Here is a 23477-nt window from a genome sequence, read left to right as displayed (position 1 = left end):
GGGCCCTCGGCAGGCTCTTGGGGCTCCCGGAGGCGGCGGCTAGCGTCTACGGCCATACCACCCTGAACGCGCCCGATCTCGTCTGATCTCGGAAGCTAAGCAGGGTCGGGCCTGGTTAGTACTTGGATGGGAGACCGCCTGGGAATACCGGGTGCTGTAGGCTTTTGCTCCTCCCTCCCTCGCTGCTCCTTTTGTCTTCGGGGACTTCGCCACCACCCCCCCCACCACCACCACCACCCCCAGCACCACCACCACCACCACCACCACAACGACCCACCGTGACCACGACCCCGACCCCGTCCGGGCCACCCGCCAGACCCACGCACACCGAATCCTCACAGCTACGTCCCCGAATCCTCTCCCCTCCCCACACTCTCCTGGGGCGCGCGCCCGCGACACGGGTCACCAGCGAGGTTGGTCCCAGGCCACGTTGGGGACCGCTCCCCAACTGCCCTCCAGGCGGGCGGGGAGGGACGTGCGGAAGCCATGAGAAAGTGGGTCCTGCACCCCAGCGGGCCCCACAGCGGGATGCGCCACACCTGGGCTCGCCACAAGGTGGTGCACTGGGTCCAGGGCAAGACGCCAGGGGACAGAGAAGCAGGGAGCCTCAGTCGGGTGCTGCTCCACGTCGCGCTCCGTCGCTCAACCCAAGACAGGGCAGCCAGCGCGCGACCTCTACGTGGGATCCCGCCTCCCACGGCAGAGCCTGCGGTCACAGGGACAGAGGGCGCAGGCCGCCAGAGCTCCGGATGCCAGCGGCAGCTCCCCGTCCCGCTCAAAGGGAGGGAGGGCCGCCGCTGGCGCCCAGTCGCCTGTGCCACCCTCCGGGTCTCAAAGCACTCCTCAGTCAGCTCAAGGACCGGGGCCACCTGGCCTTCGGGGTCACATGGGCTTGGGCACGACGGAAGGGACCGCTTGCCCCCGTGGAACAGACATTCTCCCCGTGGACAACCTCAGGTGCCGGGACCCTCTGCTCCGCCTTGGAAAACCCACCTTCTGCAATGTATGCCCAACGCAATCAGGCCGAGCAGATTGACCCCCTCGGCCCGGCCCCAGTGTGTGATGGGGCTCTGTGCGTGAGGGCTTGCTCTTCCCCACCTACACCAGGCACGGCATCTAACACACACACACACACACACACACACCACGCAGAGACACCCAGACCACGCACGCACGCACGGGGACGCACCCTCCTCTCCCCCACCCCACACACGAGCAGCCGAAGGACAAGAGGGTATGGCTGGGGCCTGAGCGGGAACAAGCGAAGCCTTGGTTTGCGGCCCCTCGGCCAACTGCATCAGGATTTTTGTCTGGGCTCGGAGGCCAGAGGATCTCTGCCATTTGCTAGCAGGGCCAGGGATGGCAGGAGGGTGGGTACGGGGCTCAGCCAGGGCCAGTTCTGCTGGCACGATCCTGTAGCACGTGGCCGCGTAGCACGGGGCCGGGTCTGAAGGAGGCCAAGCAGGGGCACAAGACCCAGCAGCGGCACAGGGAAGAGGCCCAGGGCACCCAGGAGCAGACGAGACCCGGGAGTCGTGCGTGCTTGGTGTGGCCGCGGGCCCCGTGATGCCCGAGGACTCGAGTGCTCAGCCTCGTGTAGTGGCCGCGAAGGCCTGCCTGGGAGAAACGCCCCGGGAGGCCGGCAGGAACCCGGGATCGGAAGGGATGTGGAGGGGCCCCGGGTCGGAGGAGATGGCTTTGGCTGTGTTTGGTTTTGTTTCTTCTTCCCAAGATCCCGGGTGTGAAAGGGGCCAGAGGTGAAGTCCTGGGCTGGAAAGCCTCACGATTCAGCCCCGCAGCCCCAGGCCCTGAGTGTGGAGGAGGGCGGAGCGGGTCGGCGAAGGGCGCGGCTGCCGTTTTCCTGATGGGCTGGAGGGGCAGTGGCGCTTTCCGGACGAAGAGGACCGGAAGGGTCCCCGAGACCTCCGCTGGGAGCCACGCACCCACCCAAGGATACGGCTCCAGGAGGCGACGGAGGAGGGCGGCTGCTTGCCCTGGCCCGAGCTGTGCGTCCCCCGCCTTGGCCACAGCAGTGGACATTCCCAGAAGAACAAGCGCCCGAGAGCACTGAGAAATTTTCCCCCGAGAAAACTTGACCCTCGTCCTGGCAGCAGGACACCTCGGGAAGAAAGCCACCCAGCGGCCACCTGGGCGAGACCGGCTGCCCGAGCAGGCGCGCGGGGCCTCTGGCCGCTGGCCCCGGGCTGCCAGCCCCCACCCGGACTCCCAGCCGTGCCAGGAGAGCAGCGTGGAGACGCACGCCGGGGCCCTCGGCAGGCTCTTGGGGCTCCCGGAGGCGGCGGCTAGCGTCTACGGCCATACCACCCTGAACGCGCCCGATCTCGTCTGATCTCGGAAGCTAAGCAGGGTCGGGCCTGGTTAGTACTTGGATGGGAGACCGCCTGGGAATACCGGGTGCTGTAGGCTTTTGCTCCTCCCTCCCTCGCTGCTCCTTTTGTCTTCGGGGACTTCGCCACCACCCCCCCCACCACCACCACCACCCCCAGCACCACCACCACCACCACCACCACAACGACCCACCGTGACCACGACCCCGACCCCGTCCGGGCCACCCGCCAGACCCACGCACACCGAATCCTCACAGCTACGTCCCCGAATCCTCTCCCCTCCCCACACTCTCCTGGGGCGCGCGCCCGCGACACGGGTCACCAGCGAGGTTGGTCCCAGGCCACGTTGGGGACCGCTCCCCAACTGCCCTCCAGGCGGGCGGGGAGGGACGTGCGGAAGCCATGAGAAAGTGGGTCCTGCGCCCCAGCGGGCCCCACAGCGGGACGCGCCACACCTGGGCTCGCCACAAGGTGGTGCACTGGGTCCAGGGCAAGACGCCAGGGGACAGAGAAGCAGGGAGCCTCAGTCGGGTGCTGCTCCACGTCGCGCTCCGTCGCTCAACCCAAGACAGGGCAGCCAGCGCGCGACCTCTACGTGGGATCCCGCCTCCCACGGCAGAGCCTGCGGTCACAGGGACAGAGGGCGCAGGCCGCCAGAGCTCCGGATGCCAGCGGCAGCTCCCCGTCCCGCTCAAAGGGAGGGAGGGCCGCCGCTGGCGCCCAGTCGCCTGTGCCACCCTCCGGGTCTCAAAGCACTCCTCAGTCAGCTCAAGGACCGGGGCCACCTGGCCTTCGGGGTCACATGGGCTTGGGCACGACGGAAGGGACCGCTTGCCCCCGTGGAACAGACATTCTCCCCGTGGACAACCTCAGGTGCCGGGACCCTCTGCTCCGCCTTGGAAAACCCACCTTCTGCAATGTATGCCCAACGCAATCAGGCCGAGCAGATTGACCCCCTCGGCCCGGCCCCAGTGTGTGATGGGGCTCTGTGCGTGAGGGCTTGCTCTTCCCCACCTACACCAGGCACGGCATCTAACACACACACACACACACACACACACCACGCAGAGACACCCAGACCACGCACGCACGCACGGGGACGCACCCTCCTCTCCCCCACCCCACACACGAGCAGCCGAAGGACAAGAGGGTATGGCTGGGGCCTGAGCGGGAACAAGCGAAGCCTTGGTTTGCGGCCCCTCGGCCAACTGCATCAGGATTTTTGTCTGGGCTCGGAGGCCAGAGGATCTCTGCCATTTGCTAGCAGGGCCAGGGATGGCAGGAGGGTGGGTACGGGGCTCAGCCAGGGCCAGTTCTGCTGGCACGATCCTGTAGCACGTGGCCGCGTAGCACGGGGCCGGGTCTGAAGGAGGCCAAGCAGGGGCACAAGACCCAGCAGCGGCACAGGGAAGAGGCCCAGGGCACCCAGGAGCAGACGAGACCCGGGAGTCATGCGTGCTTGGCGTGGCCGCGGGCCCCGTGACGCCCGAGGACTCGAGTGCTCAGCCCCGTGTAGTGGCCGCGAAGGCCTGCCTGGGAGAAACGCCCCGGGAGGCCGGCAGGAACCCGGGATCGGAAGGGATGTGGAGGGGCCCCGGGTCGGAGGAGATGGCTTTGGCTGTGTTTGGTTTTGTTTCTTCTTCCCAAGATCCCGGGTGTGAAAGGGGCCAGAGGTGAAGTCCTGGGCTGGAAAGCCTCACGATTCAGCCCCGCAGCCCCAGGCCCTGAGTGTGGAGGAGGGCGGAGCGGGTCGGCGAAGGGCGCGGCTGCCGTTTTCCTGATGGGCTGGAGGGGCAGTGGCGCTTTCCGGACGAAGAGGACCGGAAGGGTCCCCGAGACCTCCGCTGGGAGCCACGCACCCACCCAAGGATACGGCTCCAGGAGGCGACGGAGGAGGGCGGCTGCTTGCCCTGGCCCGAGCTGTGCGTCCCCCGCCTTGGCCACAGCAGTGGACATTCCCAGAAGAACAAGCGCCCGAGAGCACTGAGAAATTTTCCCCCGAGAAAACTTGACCCTCGTCCTGGCAGCAGGACACCTCGGGAAGAAAGCCACCCAGCGGCCACCTGGGCGAGACCGGCTGCCCGAGCAGGCGCGCGGGGCCTCTGGCCGCTGGCCCCGGGCTGCCAGCCCCCACCCGGACTCCCAGCCGTGCCAGGAGAGCAGCGTGGAGACGCACGCCGGGGCCCTCGGCAGGCTCTTGGGGCTCCCGGAGGCGGCGGCTAGCGTCTACGGCCATACCACCCTGAACGCGCCCGATCTCGTCTGATCTCGGAAGCTAAGCAGGGTCGGGCCTGGTTAGTACTTGGATGGGAGACCGCCTGGGAATACCGGGTGCTGTAGGCTTTTGCTCCTCCCTCCCTCGCTGCTCCTTTTGTCTTCGGGGACTTCGCCACCACCCCCCCACCACCACCACCACCCCCAGCACCACCACCACCACCACCACCACCACAACGACCCACCGTGACCACGACCCCGACCCCGTCCGGGCCACCCGCCAGACCCACGCACACCGAATCCTCACAGCTACGTCCCCGAATCCTCTCCCCTCCCCACACTCTCCTGGGGCGCGCGCCCGCGACACGGGTCACCAGCGAGGTTGGTCCCAGGCCACGTTGGGGACCGCTCCCCAACTGCCCTCCAGGCGGGCGGGGAGGGACGTGCGGAAGCCATGAGAAAGTGGGTCCTGCACCCCAGCGGGCCCCACAGCGGGACGCGCCACACCTGGGCTCGCCACAAGGTGGTGCACTGGGTCCAGGGCAAGACGCCAGGGGACAGAGAAGCAGGGAGCCTCAGTCGGGTGCTGCTCCACGTCGCGCTCCGTCGCTCAACCCAAGACAGGGCAGCCAGCGCGCGACCTCTACGTGGGATCCCGCCTCCCACGGCAGAGCCTGCGGTCACAGGGACAGAGCGCGCAGGCCGCCAGAGCTCCAGATGCCAGCGGCAGCTCCCCGTCCCGCTCAAAGGGAGGGAGGGCCGCCGCTGGCGCCCAGTCGCCTGTGCCACCCTCCGGGTCTCAAAGCACTCCTCAGTCAGCTCAAGGACCGGGGCCACCTGGCCTTCGGGGTCACATGGGCTTGGGCACGACGGAAGGGACCGCTTGCCCCCGTGGAACAGACATTCTCCCCGTGGACAACCTCAGGTGCCGGGACCCTCTGCTCCGCCTTGGAAAACCCACCTTCTGCAATGTATGCCCAACGCAATCAGGCCGAGCAGATTGACCCCCTCGGCCCGGCCCCAGTGTGTGATGGGGCTCTGTGCGTGAGGGCTTGCTCTTCCCCACCTACACCAGGCACGGCATCTAACACACACACACACACACACACACACCACGCAGAGACACCCAGACCACGCACGCACGCACGGGGACGCACCCTCCTCTCCCCCACCCCACACACGAGCAGCCGAAGGACAAGAGGGTATGGCTGGGGCCTGAGCGGGAACAAGCGAAGCCTTGGTTTGCGGCCCCTCGGCCAACTGCATCAGGATTTTTGTCTGGGCTCGGAGGCCAGAGGATCTCTGCCATTTGCTAGCAGGGCCAGGGATGGCAGGAGGGTGGGTACGGGGCTCAGCCAGGGCCAGTTCTGCTGGCACGATCCTGTAGCACGTGGCCGCGTAGCACGGGGCCGGGTCTGAAGGAGGCCAAGCAGGGGCACAAGACCCAGCAGCGGCACAGGGAAGAGGCCCAGGGCACCCAGGAGCAGACGAGACCCGGGAGTCGTGCGTGCTTGGCGTGGCCGCGGGCCCCGTGACGCCCGAGGACTCGAGTGCTCAGCCCCGTGTAGTGGCCGCGAAGGCCTGCCTGGGAGAAACGCCCCGGGAGGCCGGCAGGAACCCGGGATCGGAAGGGATGTGGAGGGGCCCCGGGTCGGAGGAGATGGCTTTGGCTGTGTTTGGTTTTGTTTCTTCTTCCCAAGATCCCGGGTGTGAAAGGGGCCAGAGGTGAAGTCCTGGGCTGGAAAGCCTCACGATTCAGCCCCGCAGCCCCAGGCCCTGAGTGTGGAGGAGGGCGGAGCGGGTCGGCGAAGGGCGCGGCTGCCGTTTTCCTGATGGGCTGGAGGGGCAGTGGCGCTTTCCGGACGAAGAGGACCGGAAGGGTCCCCGAGACCTCCGCTGGGAGCCACGCACCCACCCAAGGATACGGCTCCAGGAGGCGACGGAGGAGGGCGGCTGCTTGCCCTGGCCCGAGCTGTGCGTCCCCCGCCTTGGCCACAGCAGTGGACATTCCCAGAAGAACAAGCGCCCGAGAGCACTGAGAAATTTTCCCCCGAGAAAACTTGACCCTCGTCCTGGCAGCAGGACACCTCGGGAAGAAAGCCACCCAGCGGCCACCTGGGCGAGACCGGCTGCCCGAGCAGGCGCGCGGGGCCTCTGGCCGCTGGCCCCGGGCTGCCAGCCCCCACCCGGACTCCCAGCCGTGCCAGGAGAGCAGCGTGGAGACGCACGCCGGGGCCCTCGGCAGGCTCTTGGGGCTCCCGGAGGCGGCGGCTAGCGTCTACGGCCATACCACCCTGAACGCGCCCGATCTCGTCTGATCTCGGAAGCTAAGCAGGGTCGGGCCTGGTTAGTACTTGGATGGGAGACCGCCTGGGAATACCGGGTGCTGTAGGCTTTTGCTCCTCCCTCCCTCGCTGCTCCTTTTGTCTTCGGGGACTTCGCCACCACCCCCCCCACCACCACCACCACCCCCAGCACCACCACCACCACCACCACCACAACGACCCACCGTGACCACGACCCCGACCCCGTCCGGGCCACCCGCCAGACCCACGCACACCGAATCCTCACAGCTACGTCCCCGAATCCTCTCCCCTCCCCACACTCTCCTGGGGCGCGCGCCCGCGACACGGGTCACCAGCGAGGTTGGTCCCAGGCCACGTTGGGGACCGCTCCCCAACTGCCCTCCAGGCGGGCGGGGAGGGACGTGCGGAAGCCATGAGAAAGTGGGTCCTGCACCCCAGCGGGCCCCACAGCGGGACGCGCCACACCTGGGCTCGCCACAAGGTGGTGCACTGGGTCCAGGGCAAGACGCCAGGGGACAGAGAAGCAGGGAGCCTCAGTCGGGTGCTGCTCCACGTCGCGCTCCGTCGCTCAACCCAAGACAGGGCAGCCAGCGCGCGACCTCTACGTGGGATCCCGCCTCCCACGGCAGAGCCTGCGGTCACAGGGACAGAGGGCGCAGGCCGCCAGAGCTCCGGATGCCAGCGGCAGCTCCCCGTCCCGCTCAAAGGGAGGGAGGGCCGCCGCTGGCGCCCAGTCGCCTGTGCCACCCTCCGGGTCTCAAAGCACTCCTCAGTCAGCTCAAGGACCGGGGCCACCTGGCCTTCGGGGTCACATGGGCTTGGGCACGACGGAAGGGACCGCTTGCCCCCGTGGAACAGACATTCTCCCCGTGGACAACCTCAGGTGCCGGGACCCTCTGCTCCGCCTTGGAAAACCCACCTTCTGCAATGTATGCCCAACGCAATCAGGCCGAGCAGATTGACCCCCTCGGCCCGGCCCCAGTGTGTGATGGGGCTCTGTGCGTGAGGGCTTGCTCTTCCCCACCTACACCAGGCACGGCATCTAACACACACACACACACACACACACACCACGCAGAGACACCCAGACCACGCACGCACGCACGGGGACGCACCCTCCTCTCCCCCACCCCACACACGAGCAGCCGAAGGACAAGAGGGTATGGCTGGGGCCTGAGCGGGAACAAGCGAAGCCTTGGTTTGCGGCCCCTCGGCCAACTGCATCAGGATTTTTGTCTGGGCTCGGAGGCCAGAGGATCTCTGCCATTTGCTAGCAGGGCCAGGGATAGCAGGAGGGTGGGTACGGGGCTCAGCCAGGGCCAGTTCTGCTGGCACGATCCTGTAGCACGTGGCCGCGTAGCACGGGGCCGGGTCTGAAGGAGGCCAAGCAGGGGCACAAGACCCAGCAGCGGCACAGGGAAGAGGCCCAGGGCACCCAGGAGCAGACGAGACCCGGGAGTCATGCGTGCTTGGCGTGGCCGCGGGCCCCGTGACGCCCGAGGACTCGAGTGCTCAGCCCCGTGTAGTGGCCGCGAAGGCCTGCCTGGGAGAAACGCCCCGGGAGGCCGGCAGGAACCCGGGATCGGAAGGGATGTGGAGGGGCCCCGGGTCGGAGGAGATGGCTTTGGCTGTGTTTGGTTTTGTTTCTTCTTCCCAAGATCCCGGGTGTGAAAGGGGCCAGAGGTGAAGTCCTGGGCTGGAAAGCCTCACGATTCAGCCCCGCAGCCCCAGGCCCTGAGTGTGGAGGAGGGCGGAGCGGGTCGGCGAAGGGCGCGGCTGCCGTTTTCCTGATGGGCTGGAGGGGCAGTGGCGCTTTCCGGACGAAGAGGACCGGAAGGGTCCCCGAGACCTCCGCTGGGAGCCACGCACCCACCCAAGGATACGGCTCCAGGAGGCGACGGAGGAGGGCGGCTGCTTGCCCTGGCCCGAGCTGTGCGTCCCCCGCCTTGGCCACAGCAGTGGACATTCCCAGAAGAACAAGCGCCCGAGAGCACTGAGAAATTTTCCCCCGAGAAAACTTGACCCTCGTCCTGGCAGCAGGACACCTCGGGAAGAAAGCCACCCAGCGGCCACCTGGGCGAGACCGGCTGCCCGAGCAGGCGCGCGGGGCCTCTGGCCGCTGGCCCCGGGCTGCCAGCCCCCACCCGGACTCCCAGCCGTGCCAGGAGAGCAGCGTGGAGACGCACGCCGGGGCCCTCGGCAGGCTCTTGGGGCTCCCGGAGGCGGCGGCTAGCGTCTACGGCCATACCACCCTGAACGCGCCCGATCTCGTCTGATCTCGGAAGCTAAGCAGGGTCGGGCCTGGTTAGTACTTGGATGGGAGACCGCCTGGGAATACCGGGTGCTGTAGGCTTTTGCTCCTCCCTCCCTCGCTGCTCCTTTTGTCTTCGGGGACTTCGCCACCACCCCCCCCACCACCACCACCACCCCCAGCACCACCACCACCACCACCACCACAACGACCCACCGTGACCACGACCCCGACCCCGTCCGGGCCACCCGCCAGACCCACGCACACCGAATCCTCACAGCTACGTCCCCGAATCCTCTCCCCTCCCCACACTCTCCTGGGGCGCGCGCCCGCGACACGGGTCACCAGCGAGGTTGGTCCCAGGCCACGTTGGGGACCGCTCCCCAACTGCCCTCCAGGCGGGCGGGGAGGGACGTGCGGAAGCCATGAGAAAGTGGGTCCTGCACCCCAGCGGGCCCCACAGCGGGACGCGCCACACCTGGGCTCGCCACAAGGTGGTGCACTGGGTCCAGGGCAAGACGCCAGGGGACAGAGAAGCAGGGAGCCTCAGTCGGGTGCTGCTCCACGTCGCGCTCCGTCGCTCAACCCAAGACAGGGCAGCCAGCGCGCGACCTCTACGTGGGATCCCGCCTCCCACGGCAGAGCCTGCGGTCACAGGGACAGAGGGCGCAGGCCGCCAGAGCTCCGGATGCCAGCGGCAGCTCCCCGTCCCGCTCAAAGGGAGGGAGGGCCGCCGCTGGCGCCCAGTCGCCTGTGCCACCCTCCGGGTCTCAAAGCACTCCTCAGTCAGCTCAAGGACCGGGGCCACCTGGCCTTCGGGGTCACATGGGCTTGGGCACGACGGAAGGGACCGCTTGCCCCCGTGGAACAGACATTCTCCCCGTGGACAACCTCAGGTGCCGGGACCCTCTGCTCCGCCTTGGAAAACCCACCTTCTGCAATGTATGCCCAACGCAATCAGGCCGAGCAGATTGACCCCCTCGGCCCGGCCCCAGTGTGTGATGGGGCTCTGTGCGTGAGGGCTTGCTCTTCCCCACCTACACCAGGCACGGCATCTAACACACACACACACACACACACACACCACGCAGAGACACCCAGACCACGCACGCACGCACGGGGACGCACCCTCCTCTCCCCCACCCCACACACGAGCAGCCGAAGGACAAGAGGGTATGGCTGGGGCCTGAGCGGGAACAAGCGAAGCCTTGGTTTGCGGCCCCTCGGCCAACTGCATCAGGATTTTTGTCTGGGCTCGGAGGCCAGAGGATCTCTGCCATTTGCTAGCAGGGCCAGGGATGGCAGGAGGGTGGGTACGGGGCTCAGCCAGGGCCAGTTCTGCTGGCACGATCCTGTAGCACGTGGCCGCGTAGCACGGGGCCGGGTCTGAAGGAGGCCAAGCAGGGGCACAAGACCCAGCAGCGGCACAGGGAAGAGGCCCAGGGCACCCAGGAGCAGACGAGACCCGGGAGTCGTGCGTGCTTGGCGTGGCCGCGGGCCCCGTGACGCCCGAGGACTCGAGTGCTCAGCCCCGTGTAGTGGCCGCGAAGGCCTGCCTGGGAGAAACGCCCCGGGAGGCCGGCAGGAACCCGGGATCGGAAGGGATGTGGAGGGGCCCCGGGTCGGAGGAGATGGCTTTGGCTGTGTTTGGTTTTGTTTCTTCTTCCCAAGATCCCGGGTGTGAAAGGGGCCAGAGGTGAAGTCCTGGGCTGGAAAGCCTCACGATTCAGCCCCGCAGCCCCAGGCCCTGAGTGTGGAGGAGGGCGGAGCGGGTCGGCGAAGGGCGCGGCTGCCGTTTTCCTGATGGGCTGGAGGGGCAGTGGCGCTTTCCGGACGAAGAGGACCGGAAGGGTCCCCGAGACCTCCGCTGGGAGCCACGCACCCACCCAAGGATACGGCTCCAGGAGGCGACGGAGGAGGGCGGCTGCTTGCCCTGGCCCGAGCTGTGCGTCCCCCGCCTTGGCCACAGCAGTGGACATTCCCAGAAGAACAAGCGCCCGAGAGCACTGAGAAATTTTCCCCCGAGAAAACTTGACCCTCGTCCTGGCAGCAGGACACCTCGGGAAGAAAGCCACCCAGCGGCCACCTGGGCGAGACCGGCTGCCCGAGCAGGCGCGCGGGGCCTCTGGCCGCTGGCCCCGGGCTGCCAGCCCCCACCCGGACTCCCAGCCGTGCCAGGAGAGCAGCGTGGAGACGCACGCCGGGTACCTCGGCAGGCTCTTGGGGCTCCCGGAGGCGGCGGCTAGCGTCTACGGCCATACCACCCTGAACGCGCCCGATCTCGTCTGATCTCGGAAGCTAAGCAGGGTCGGGCCTGGTTAGTACTTGGATGGGAGACCGCCTGGGAATACCGGGTGCTGTAGGCTTTTGCTCCTCCCTCCCTCGCTGCTCCTTTTGTCTTCGGGGACTTCGCCACCACCCCCCCCACCACCACCACCACCCCCAGCACCACCACCACCACCACCACCACAACGACCCACCGTGACCACGACCCCGACCCCGTCCGGGCCACCCGCCAGACCCACGCACACCGAATCCTCACAGCTACGTCCCCGAATCCTCTCCCCTCCCCACACTCTCCTGGGGCGCGCGCCCGCGACACGGGTCACCAGCGAGGTTGGTCCCAGGCCACGTTGGGGACCGCTCCCCAACTGCCCTCCAGGCGGGCGGGGAGGGACGTGCGGAAGCCATGAGAAAGTGGGTCCTGCACCCCAGCGGGCCCCACAGCGGGACGCGCCACACCTGGGCTCGCCACAAGGTGGTGCACTGGGTCCAGGGCAAGACGCCAGGGGACAGAGAAGCAGGGAGCCTCAGTCGGGTGCTGCTCCACGTCGCGCTCCGTCGCTCAACCCAAGACAGGGCAGCCAGCGCGCGACCTCTACGTGGGATCCCGCCTCCCACGGCAGAGCCTGCGGTCACAGGGACAGAGGGCGCAGGCCGCCAGAGCTCCGGATGCCAGCGGCAGCTCCCCGTCCCGCTCAAAGGGAGGGAGGGCCGCCGCTGGCGCCCAGTCGCCTGTGCCACCCTCCGGGTCTCAAAGCACTCCTCAGTCAGCTCAAGGACCGGGGCCACCTGGCCTTCGGGGTCACATGGGCTTGGGCACGACGGAAGGGACCGCTTGCCCCCGTGGAACAGACATTCTCCCCGTGGACAACCTCAGGTGCCGGGACCCTCTGCTCCGCCTTGGAAAACCCACCTTCTGCAATGTATGCCCAACGCAATCAGGCCGAGCAGATTGACCCCCTCGGCCCGGCCCCAGTGTGTGATGGGGCTCTGTGCGTGAGGGCTTGCTCTTCCCCACCTACACCAGGCACGGCATCTAACACACACACACACACACACACACACCACGCAGAGACACCCAGACCACGCACGCACGCACGGGGACGCACCCTCCTCTCCCCCACCCCACACACGAGCAGCCGAAGGACAAGAGGGTATGGCTGGGGCCTGAGCGGGAACAAGCGAAGCCTTGGTTTGCGGCCCCTCGGCCAACTGCATCAGGATTTTTGTCTGGGCTCGGAGGCCAGAGGATCTCTGCCATTTGCTAGCAGGGCCAGGGATGGCAGGAGGGTGGGTACGGGGCTCAGCCAGGGCCAGTTCTGCTGGCACGATCCTGTAGCACGTGGCCGCGTAGCACGGGGCCGGGTCTGAAGGAGGCCAAGCAGGGGCACAAGACCCAGCAGCGGCACAGGGAAAAGGCCCAGGGCACCCAGGAGCAGACGAGACCCGGGAGTCGTGCGTGCTTGGCGTGGCCGCGGGCCCCGTGACGCCCGAGGACTCGAGTGCTCAGCCCCGTGTAGTGGCCGCGAAGGCCTGCCTGGGAGAAACGCCCCGGGAGGCCGGCAGGAACCCGGGATCGGAAGGGATGTGGAGGGGCCCCGGGTCGGAGGAGATGGCTTTGGCTGTGTTTGGTTTTGTTTCTTCTTCCCAAGATCCCGGGTGTGAAAGGGGCCAGAGGTGAAGTCCTGGGCTGGAAAGCCTCACGATTCAGCCCCGCAGCCCCAGGCCCTGAGTGTAGAGGAGGGCGGAGCGGGTCGGCGAAGGGCGCGGCTGCCGTTTTCCTGATGGGCTGGAGGGGCAGTGGCGCTTTCCGGACGAAGAGGACCGGAAGGGTCCCCGAGACCTCCGCTGGGAGCCACGCACCCACCCAAGGATACGGCTCCAGGAGGCGACGGAGGAGGGCGGCTGCTTGCCCTGGCCCGAGCTGTGCGTCCCCCGCCTTGGCCACAGCAGTGGACATTCCCAGAAGAACAAGCGCCCGAGAGCACTGAGAAATTTTCCCCCGAGAAAACTTGACCCTCGTCCTGGCAGCAGGACACCTCGGGAAGAAAGCCACCCAGCGGCCACCTGGGCGAGACCGGCTGCCCGAGCAGGCGCGCGGGGCCTCTGGCCGCTGGCCCCGGGCTGCCAGCCCCCACCCGGACTCCCAGCCGTGCCAGGAGAGCAGCGTGGAGACGCACGCCGGGGCCCTCGGCAGGCTCTTGGGGCTCCCGGAGGCGGCGGCTAGCGTCTACGGCCATACCACCCTGAACGCGCCCGATCTCGTCTGATCTCGGAAGCTAAGCAGGGTCGGGCCTGGTTAGTACTTGGATGGGAGACCGCCTGGGAATACCGGGTGCTGTAGGCTTTTGCTCCTCCCTCCCTCGCTGCTCCTTTTGTCTTCGGGGACTTCGCCACCACCCCCCCCACCACCACCACCACCCCCAGCACCACCACCACCACCACCACCACAACGACCCACCGTGACCACGACCCCGACCCCGTCCGGGCCACCCGCCAGACCCACGCACACCGAATCCTCACAGCTACGTCCCCGAATCCTCTCCCCTCCCCACACTCTCCTGGGGCGCGCGCCCGCGACACGGGTCACCAGCGAGGTTGGTCCCAGGCCACGTTGGGGACCGCTCCCCAACTGCCCTCCAGGCGGGCGGGGAGGGACGTGCGGAAGCCATGAGAAAGTGGGTCCTGCACCCCAGCGGGCCCCACAGCGGGACGCGCCACACCTGGGCTCGCCACAAGGTGGTGCACTGGGTCCAGGGCAAGACGCCAGGGGACAGAGAAGCAGGGAGCCTCAGTCGGGTGCTGCTCCACGTCGCGCTCCGTCGCTCAACCCAAGACAGGGCAGCCAGCGCGCGACCTCTACGTGGGATCCCGCCTCCCACGGCAGAGCCTGCAGTCACAGGGACAGAGGGCGCAGGCCGCCAGAGCTCCGGATGCCAGCGGCAGCTCCCCGTCCCGCTCAAAGGGAGGGAGGGCCGCCGCTGGCGCCCAGTCGCCTGTGCCACCCTCCGGGTCTCAAAGCACTCCTCAGTCAGCTCAAGGACCGGGGCCACCTGGCCTTCGGGGTCACATGGGCTTGGGCACGACGGAAGGGACCGCTTGCCCCCGTGGAACAGACATTCTCCCCGTGGACAACCTCAGGTGCCGGGACCCTCTGCTCCGCCTTGGAAAACCCACCTTCTGCAATGTATGCCCAACGCAATCAGGCCGAGCAGATTGACCCCCTCGGCCCGGCCCCAGTGTGTGATGGGGCTCTGTGCGTGAGGGCTTGCTCTTCCCCACCTACACCAGGCACGGCATCTAACACACACACACACACACACACACACCACGCAGAGACACCCAGACCACGCACGCACGCACGGGGACGCACCCTCCTCTCCCCCACCCCACACACGAGCAGCCGAAGGACAAGAGGGTATGGCTGGGGCCTGAGCGGGAACAAGCGAAGCCTTGGTTTGCGGCCCCTCGGCCAACTGCATCAGGATTTTTGTCTGGGCTCGGAGGCCAGAGGATCTCTGCCATTTGCTAGCAGGGCCAGGGATGGCAGGAGGGTGGGTACGGGGCTCAGCCAGGGCCAGTTCTGCTGGCACGATCCTGTAGCACGTGGCCGCGTAGCACGGGGCCGGGTCTGAAGGAGGCCAAGCAGGGGCACAAGACCCAGCAGCGGCACAGGGAAGAGGCCCAGGGCACCCAGGAGCAGACGAGACCCGGGAGTCGTGCGTGCTTGGCGTGGCCGCGGGCCCCGTGACGCCCGAGGACTCGAGTGCTCAGCCCCGTGTAGTGGCCGCGAAGGCCTGCCTGGGAGAAACGCCCCGGGAGGCCGGCAGGAACCCGGGATCGGAAGGGATGTGGAGGGGCCCCGGGTCGGAGGAGATGGCTTTGGCTGTGTTTGGTTTTGTTTCTTCTTCCCAAGATCCCGGGTGTGAAAGGGGCCAGAGGTGAAGTCCTGGGCTGGAAAGCCTCACGATTCAGCCCCGCAGCCCCAGGCCCTGAGTGTGGAGGAGGGCGGAGCGGGTCGGCGAAGGGCGCGGCTGCCGTTTTCCTGATGGGCTGGAGGGGCAGTGGCGCTTTCCGGACGAAGAGGACCGGAAGGGTCCCCGAGACCTCCGCTGGGAGCCACGCACCCACCCAAGGATACGGCTCCAGGAGGCGACGGAGGAGGGCGGCTGCTTGCCCTGGCCCGAGCTGTGCGTCCCCCGCCTTGGCCACAGCAGTGGACATTCCCAGAAGAACAAGCGCCCGAGAGCACTGAGAAATTTTCCCCCGAGAAAACTTGACCCTCGTCCTGGCAGCAGGACACCTCGGGAAGAAAGCCACCCAGCGGCCACCTGGGCGAGACCGGCTGCCCGAGCAGGCGCGCGGGGCCTCTGGCCGCTGGCCCCGGGCTGCCAGCCCCCACCCGGACTCCCAGCCGTGCCAGGAGAGCAGCGTGGAGACGCACGCCGGGGCCCTCGGCAGGCTCTTGGGGCTCCCGGAGGCGGCGGCTAGCGTCTACGGCCATACCACCCTGAACGCGCCCGATCTCGTCTGATCTCGGAAGCTAAGCAGGGTCGGGCCTGGTTAGTACTTGGATGGGAGACCGCCTGGGAATACCGGGTGCTGTAGGCTTTTGCTCCTCCCTCCCTCGCTGCTCCTTTTGTCTTCGGGGACTTCGCCACCACCCCCCCCACCACCACCACCACCCCCAGCACCACCACCACCACCACCACCACAACGACCCACCGTGACCACGACCCCGACCCCGTCCGGGCCACCCGCCAGACCCACGCACACCGAATCCTCACAGCTACGTCCCCGAATCCTCTCCCCTCCCCACACTCTCCTGGGGCGCGCGCCCGCGACACGGGTCACCAGCGAGGTTGGTCCCAGGCCACGTTGGGGACCGCTCCCCAACTGCCCTCCAGGCGGGCGGGGAGGGACGTGCGGAAGCCATGAGAAAGTGGGTCCTGCACCCCAGCGGGCCCCACAGCGGGACGCGCCACACCTGGGCTCGCCACAAGGTGGTGCACTGGGTCCAGGGCAAGACGCCAGGGGACAGAGAAGCAGGGAGCCTCAGTCGGGTGCTGCTCCACGTCGCGCTCCGTCGCTCAACCCAAGACAGGGCAGCCAGCGCGCGACCTCTACGTGGGATCCCGCCTCCCACGGCAGAGCCTGCGGTCACAGGGACAGAGGGCGCAGGCCGCCAGAGCTCCGGATGCCAGCGGCAGCTCCCCGTCCCGCTCAAAGGGAGGGAGGGCCGCCGCTGGCGCCCAGTCGCCTGTGCCACCCTTCGGGTCTCAAAGCACTCCTCAGTCAGCTCAAGGACCGGGGCCACCTGGCCTTCGGGGTCACATGGGCTTGGGCACGACGGAAGGGACCGCTTGCCCCCGTGGAACAGACATTCTCCCCGTGGACAACCTCAGGTGCCGGGACCCTCTGCTCCGCCTTGGAAAACCCACCTTCTGCAATGTATGCCCAACGCAATCAGGCCGAGCAGATTGACCCCCTCGGCCCGGCCCCAGTGTGTGATGGGGCTCTGTGCGTGAGGGCTTGCTCTTCCCCACCTACACCAGGCACGGCATCTAACACACACACACACACACACACACACCACGCAGAGACACCCAGACCACGCACGCACGCACGGGGACGCACCCTCCTCTCCCCCACCCCACACACGAGCAGCCGAAGGACAAGAGGGTATGGCTGGGGCCTGAGCGGGAACAAGCGAAGCCTTGGTTTGCGGCCCCTGGGCCAACTGCATCAGGATTTTTGTCTGGGCTCGGAGGCCAGAGGATCTCTGCCATTTGCTAGCAGGGCCAGGGATGGCAGGAGGGTGGGTACGGGGCTCAGCCAGGGCCAGTTCTGCTGGCACGATCCTGTAGCACGTGGCCGCGTAGCACGGGGCCGGGTCTGAAGGAGGCCAAGCAGGGGCACAAGACCCAGCAGCGGCACAGGGAAGAGGCCCAGGGCACCCAGGAGCAGACGAGACCCGGGAGTCGTGCGTGCTTGGCGTGGCCGCGGGCCCCGTGACGCCCGAGGACTCGAGTGCTCAGCCCCGTGTAGTGGCCGCGAAGGCCTGCCTGGGAGAAACGCCCCGGGAGGCCGGCAGGAACCCGGGATCGGAAGGGATGTGGAGGGGCCCCGGGTCGGAGGAGATGGCTTTGGCTGTGTTTGGTTTTGTTTCTTCTTCCCAAGATCCCGGGTGTGAAAGGGGCCAGAGGTGAAGTCCTGGGCTGGAAAGCCTCACGATTCAGCCCCGCAGCCCCAGGCCCTGAGTGTGGAGGAGGGCGGAGCGGGTCGGCGAAGGGCGCGGCTGCCGTTTTCCTGATGGGCTGGAGGGGCAGTGGCGCTTTCCAGACGAAGAGGACCGGAAGGGTCCCCGAGACCTCCGCTGGGAGCCACGCACCCACCCAAGGATACGGCTCCAGGAGGCGACGGAGGAGGGCGGCTGCTTGCCCTGGCCCGAGCTGTGCGTCCCCCGCCTTGGCCACAGCAGTGGACATTCCCAGAAGAACAAGCGCCCGAGAGCACTGAGAAATTTTCCCCCGAGAAAACTTGACCCTCGTCCTGGCAGCAGGACACCTCGGGAAGAAAGCCACCCAGCGGCCACCTGGGCGAGACCGGCTGCCCGAGCAGGCGCGCGGGGCCTCTGGCCGCTGGCCCCGGGCTGCCAGCCCCCACCCGGACTCCCAGCCGTGCCAGGAGAGCAGCGTGGAGACGCACGCCGGGGCCCTCGGCAGGCTCTTGGGGCTCCCGGAAGCGGCGGCTAGCGTCTACGGCCATACCACCCTGAACGCGCCCGATCTCGTCTGATCTCGGAAGCTAAGCAGGGTCGGGCCTGGTTAGTACTTGGATGGGAGACCGCCTGGGAATACCAGGTGCTGTAGGCTTTTGCTCCTCCCTCCCTCGCTGCTCCTTTTGTCTTCGGGGACTTCGCCACCACCCCCCCACCACCACCACCACCCCCAGCACCACCACCACCACCACCACAACGACCCACCGTGACCACGACCCCGACCCCGTCCGGGCCACCCGCCAGACCCACGCACACCGAATCCTCACAGCTACGTCCCCGAATCCTCTCCCCTCCCCACACTCTCCTGGGGCACGCGCCCGCGACACGGGTCACCAGCGAGGTTGGTCCCAGGCCACGTTGGGGACCGCTCCCCAACTGCCCTCCAGGCGGGCGGGGAGGGACGTGCGGAAGCCATGAGAAAGTGGGTCCTGCACCCCAGCGGGCCCCACAGCGGGACGCGCCACACCTGGGCTCGCCACAAGGTGGTGCACTGGGTCCAGGGCAAGACGCCAGGGGACAGAGAAGCAGGGAGCCTCAGTCGGGTGCTGCTCCACGTCGCGCTCCGTCGCTCAACCCAAGACAGGGCAGCCAGCGCGCGACCTCTACGTGGGATCCCGCCTCCCACGGCAGAGCCTGCGGTCACAGGGACAGAGGGCGCAGGCCGCCAGAGCTCCGGATGCCAGCGGCAGCTCCCCGTCCCGCTCAAAGGGAGGGAGGGCCGCCGCTGGCGCCCAGTCGCCTGTGCCACCCTCCGGGTCTCAAAGCACTCCTCAGTCAGCTCAAGGACCGGGGCCACCTGGCCTTCGGGGTCACATGGGCTTGGGCACGACGGAAGGGACCGCTTGCCCCCGTGGAACAGACATTCTCCCCGTGGACAACCTCAGGTGCCGGGACCCTCTGCTCCGCCTTGGAAAACCCACCTTCTGCAATGTATGCCCAACGCAATCAGGCCGAGCAGATTGACCCCCTCGGCCCGGCCCCAGTGTGTGATGGGGCTCTGTGCGTGAGGGCTTGCTCTTCCCCACCTACACCAGGCACGGCATCTAACACACACACACACACACACACACACCACGCAGAGACACCCAGACCACGCACGCACGCACGGGGACGCACCCTCCTCTCCCCCACCCCACACACGAGCAGCCGAAGGACAAGAGGGTATGGCTGGGGCCTGAGCGGGAACAAGCGAAGCCTTGGTTTGCGGCCCCTCGGCCAACTGCATCAGGATTTTTGTCTGGGCTCGGAGGCCAGAGGATCTCTGCCATTTGCTAGCAGGGCCAGGGATGGCAGGAGGGTGGGTACGGGGCTCAGCCAGGGCCAGTTCTGCTGGCACGATCCTGTAGCACGTGGCCGCGTAGCACGGGGCCGGGTCTGAAGGAGGCCAAGCAGGGGCACAAGACCCAGCAGCGGCACAGGGAAGAGGCCCAGGGCACCCAGGAGCAGACGAGACCCGGGAGTCGTGCGTGCTTGGCGTGGCCGCGGGCCCCGTGACGCCCGAGGACTCGAGTGCTCAGCCCCGTGTAGTGGCCGCGAAGGCCTGCCTGGGAGAAACGCCCCGGGAGGCCGGCAGGAACCCGGGATCGGAAGGGATGTGGAGGGGCCCCGGGTCGGAGGAGATGGCTTTGGCTGTGTTTGGTTTTGTTTCTTCTTCCCAAGATCCCGGGTGTGAAAGGGGCCAGAGGTGAAGTCCTGGGCTGGAAAGCCTCACGATTCAGCCCCGCAGCCCCAGGCCCTGAGTGTGGAGGAGGGCGGAGCGGGTCGGCGAAGGGCGCGGCTGCCGTTTTCCTGATGGGCTGGAGGGGCAGTGGCGCTTTCCGGACGAAGAGGACCGGAAGGGTCCCCGAGACCTCCGCTGGGAGCCACGCACCCACCCAAGGATACGGCTCCAGGAGGCGACGGAGGAGGGCGGCTGCTTGCCCTGGCCCGAGCTGTGCGTCCCCCGCCTTGGCCACAGCAGTGGACATTCCCAGAAGAACAAGCGCCCGAGAGCACTGAGAAATTTTCCCCCGAGAAAACTTGACCCTCGTCCTGGCAGCAGGACACCTCGGGAAGAAAGCCACCCAGCGGCCACCTGGGCGAGACCGGCTGCCCGAGCAGGCGCGCGGGGCCTCTGGCCGCTGGCCCTGGGCTGCCAGCCCCCACCCGGACTCCCAGCCGTGCCAGGAGAGCAGCGTGGAGACGCACGCCGGGGCCCTCGGCAGGCTCTTGGGGCTCCCGGAGGCGGCGGCTAGCGTCTACGGCCATACCACCCTGAACGCGCCCGATCTCGTCTGATCTCGGAAGCTAAGCAGGGTCGGGCCTGGTTAGTACTTGGATGGGAGACCGCCTGGGAATACCGGGTGCTGTAGGCTTTTGCTCCTCCCTCCCTCGCTGCTCCTTTTGTCTTCGGGGACTTCGCCACCACCCCCCCCACCACCACCACCACCCCCAGCACCACCACCACCACCACCACCACAACGACCCACCGTGACCACGACCCCGACCCCGTCCGGGCCACCCGCCAGACCCACGCACACCGAATCCTCACAGCTACGTCCCCGAATCCTCTCCCCTCCCCACACTCTCCTGGGGCGCGCGCCCGCGACACGGGTCACCAGCGAGGTTGGTCCCAGGCCACGTTGGGGACCGCTCCCCAACTGCCCTCCAGGCGGGCGGGGAGGGACGTGCGGAAGCCATGAGAAAGTGGGTCCTGCACCCCAGCGGGCCCCACAGCGGGACGCGCCACACCTGGGCTCGCCACAAGGTGGTGCACTGGGTCCAGGGCAAGACGCCAGGGGACAGAGAAGCAGGGAGCCTCAGTCGGGTGCTGCTCCACGTCGCGCTCCGTCGCTCAACCCAAGACAGGGCAGCCAGCGCGCGACCTCTACGTGGGATCCCGCCTCCCACGGCAGAGCCTGCGGTCACAGGGACAGAGGGCGCAGGCCGCCAGAGCTCCGGATGCCAGCGGCAGCTCCCCGTCCCACTCAAAGGGAGGGAGGGCCGCCGCTGGCGCCCAGTCGCCTGTGCCACCCTTCGGGTCTCAAAGCACTCCTCAGTCAGCTCAAGGACCGGGGCCACCTGGCCTTCGGGGTCACATGGGCTTGGGCACGACGGAAGGGACCGCTTGCCCCCGTGGAACAGACATTCTCCCCGTGGACAACCTCAGGTGCCGGGACCCTCTGCTCCGCCTTGGAAAACCCACCTTCTGCAATGTATGCCCAACGCAATCAGGCCGAGCAGATTGACCCCCTCGGCCCGGCCCCAGTGTGTGATGGGGCTCTGTGCGTGAGGGCTTGCTCTTCCCCACCTACACCAGGCACGGCATCTAACACACACACACACACACACACACACCACGCAGAGACACCCAGACCACGCACGCACGCACGGGGACGCACCCTCCTCTCCCCCACCCCACACACGAGCAGCCGAAGGACAAGAGGGTATGGCTGGGGCCTGAGCGGGAACAAGCGAAGCCTTGGTTTGCGGCCCCTCGGCCAACTGCATCAGGATTTTTGTCTGGGCTCGGAGGCCAGAGGATCTCTGCCATTTGCTAGCAGGGCCAGGGATGGCAGGAGGGTGGGTACGGGGCTCAGCCAGGGCCAGTTCTGCTGGCACGATCCTGTAGCACGTGGCCGCGTAGCACGGGGCCGGGTCTGAAGGAGGCCAAGCAGGGGCACAAGACCCAGCAGCGGCACAGGGAAGAGGCCCAGGGCACCCAGGAGCAGACGAGACCCGGGAGTCGTGCGTGCTTGGCGTGGCCGCGGGCCCCGTGACGCCCGAGGACTCGAGTGCTCAGCCCCGTGTAGTGGCCGCGAAGGCCTGCCTGGGAGAAACGCCCCGGGAGGCCGGCAGGAACCCGGGATCGGAAGGGATGTGGAGGGGCCCCGGGTCGGAGGAGATGGCTTTGGCTGTGTTTGGTTTTGTTTCTTCTTCCCAAGATCCCGGGTGTGAAAGGGGCCAGAGGTGAAGTCCTGGGCTGGAAAGCCTCACGATTCAGCCCCGCAGCCCCAGGCCCTGAGTGTGGAGGAGGGCGGAGCGGGTCGGCGAAGGGCGCGGCTGCCGTTTTCCTGATGGGCTGGAGGGGCAGTGGCGCTTTCCGGACGAAGAGGACCGGAAGGGTCCCCGAGACCTCCGCTGGGAGCCACGCACCCACCCAAGGATACGGCTCCAGGAGGCGACGGAGGAGGGCGGCTGCTTGCCCTGGCCCGAGCTGTGCGTCCCCCGCCTTGGCCACAGCAGTGGACATTCCCAGAAGAACAAGCGCCCGAGAGCACTGAGAAATTTTCCCCCGAGAAAACTTGACCCTCGTCCTGGCAGCAGGACACCTCGGGAAGAAAGCCACCCAGCGGCCACCTGGGCGAGACCGGCTGCCCGAGCAGGCGCGCGGGGCCTCTGGCCGCTGGCCCTGGGCTGCCAGCCCCCACCCGGACTCCCAGCCGTGCCAGGAGAGCAGCGTGGAGACGCACGCCGGGGCCCTCGGCAGGCTCTTGGGGCTCCCGGAGGCGGCGGCTAGCGTCTACGGCCATACCACCCTGAACGCGCCCGATCTCGTCTGATCTCGGAAGCTAAGCAGGGTCGGGCCTGGTTAGTACTTGGATGGGAGACCGCCTGGGAATACCGGGTGCTGTAGGCTTTTGCTCCTCCCTCCCTCGCTGCTCCTTTTGTCTTCGGGGACTTCGCCACCACCCCCCCCACCACCACCACCACCCCCAGCACCACCACCACCACCACCACCACAACGACCCACCGTGACCACGACCCCGACCCCGTCCGGGCCACCCGCCAGACCCACGCACACCGAATCCTCACAGCTACGTCCCCGAATCCTCTCCCCTCCCCACACTCTCCTGGGGCGCGCGCCCGCGACACGGGTCACCAGCGAGGTTGGTCCCAGGCCACGTTGGGGACCGCTCCCCAACTGCCCTCCAGGCGGGCGGGGAGGGACGTGCGGAAGCCATGAGAAAGTGGGTCCTGCACCCCAGCGGGCCCCACAGCGGGACGCGCCACACCTGGGCTCGCCACAAGGTGGTGCACTGGGTCCAGGGCAAGACGCCAGGGGACAGAGAAGCAGGGAGCCTCAGTCGGGTGCTGCTCCACGTCGCGCTCCGTCGCTCAACCCAAGACAGGGCAGCCAGCGCGCGACCTCTACGTGGGATCCCGCCTCCCACGGCAGAGCCTGCGGTCACAGGGACAGAGGGCGCAGGCCGCCAGAGCTCCGGATGCCAGCGGCAGCTCCCCGTCCCACTCAAAGGGAGGGAGGGCCGCCGCTGGCGCCCAGTCGCCTGTGCCACCCTTCGGGTCTCAAAGCA

At 67.8% G+C, this 23477-nt stretch overlaps 11 non-coding genes across 11 annotated transcripts; all 11 read left to right on the top strand.

The window, feature by feature from the left end:
* The first annotated feature begins 44 nt into the window (after nt 1-44).
* On the top strand, nt 45-163 carry LOC141413500 (5S ribosomal RNA). The gene has a single exon (XR_012438291.1). It is a non-coding gene; the product is annotated as a 5S ribosomal RNA (ribosomal RNA).
* A 2145-nt stretch (nt 164-2308) lies between these two features.
* LOC141413499 (5S ribosomal RNA) lies at nt 2309-2427 on the top strand. The gene has a single exon (XR_012438290.1). It is a non-coding gene; the product is annotated as a 5S ribosomal RNA (ribosomal RNA).
* Nucleotides 2428-4572: 2145 nt separating this feature from the next.
* On the top strand, nt 4573-4691 carry LOC141413498 (5S ribosomal RNA). The gene has a single exon (XR_012438289.1). It is a non-coding gene; the product is annotated as a 5S ribosomal RNA (ribosomal RNA).
* Nucleotides 4692-6838: 2147 nt separating this feature from the next.
* Nucleotides 6839-6957, top strand: LOC141413497 (5S ribosomal RNA). Its single transcript, XR_012438288.1, has one exon. It is a non-coding gene; the product is annotated as a 5S ribosomal RNA (ribosomal RNA).
* Nucleotides 6958-9102: 2145 nt separating this feature from the next.
* LOC141413496 (5S ribosomal RNA) lies at nt 9103-9221 on the top strand. Its single transcript, XR_012438287.1, has one exon. It is a non-coding gene; the product is annotated as a 5S ribosomal RNA (ribosomal RNA).
* Nucleotides 9222-11366: 2145 nt separating this feature from the next.
* LOC141413495 (5S ribosomal RNA) lies at nt 11367-11485 on the top strand. Its single transcript, XR_012438286.1, has one exon. It is a non-coding gene; the product is annotated as a 5S ribosomal RNA (ribosomal RNA).
* A 2145-nt stretch (nt 11486-13630) lies between these two features.
* LOC141413494 (5S ribosomal RNA) lies at nt 13631-13749 on the top strand. The gene has a single exon (XR_012438285.1). It is a non-coding gene; the product is annotated as a 5S ribosomal RNA (ribosomal RNA).
* A 2145-nt stretch (nt 13750-15894) lies between these two features.
* On the top strand, nt 15895-16013 carry LOC141413493 (5S ribosomal RNA). The gene has a single exon (XR_012438284.1). It is a non-coding gene; the product is annotated as a 5S ribosomal RNA (ribosomal RNA).
* A 2145-nt stretch (nt 16014-18158) lies between these two features.
* Nucleotides 18159-18277, top strand: LOC141412333 (5S ribosomal RNA). The gene has a single exon (XR_012437171.1). It is a non-coding gene; the product is annotated as a 5S ribosomal RNA (ribosomal RNA).
* Nucleotides 18278-20418: 2141 nt separating this feature from the next.
* On the top strand, nt 20419-20537 carry LOC141413492 (5S ribosomal RNA). The gene has a single exon (XR_012438283.1). It is a non-coding gene; the product is annotated as a 5S ribosomal RNA (ribosomal RNA).
* Nucleotides 20538-22682: 2145 nt separating this feature from the next.
* On the top strand, nt 22683-22801 carry LOC141413489 (5S ribosomal RNA). Its single transcript, XR_012438281.1, has one exon. It is a non-coding gene; the product is annotated as a 5S ribosomal RNA (ribosomal RNA).
* Nucleotides 22802-23477: the final 676 nt, after the last annotated feature.

Source organism: Castor canadensis, chromosome 10, assembly GCF_047511655.1.
Source record: "Castor canadensis chromosome 10, mCasCan1.hap1v2, whole genome shotgun sequence".
NCBI lineage: Eukaryota > Metazoa > Chordata > Mammalia > Rodentia > Castoridae > Castor > Castor canadensis.
This window is presented reverse-complemented; position numbering and strand designations above follow the sequence as displayed.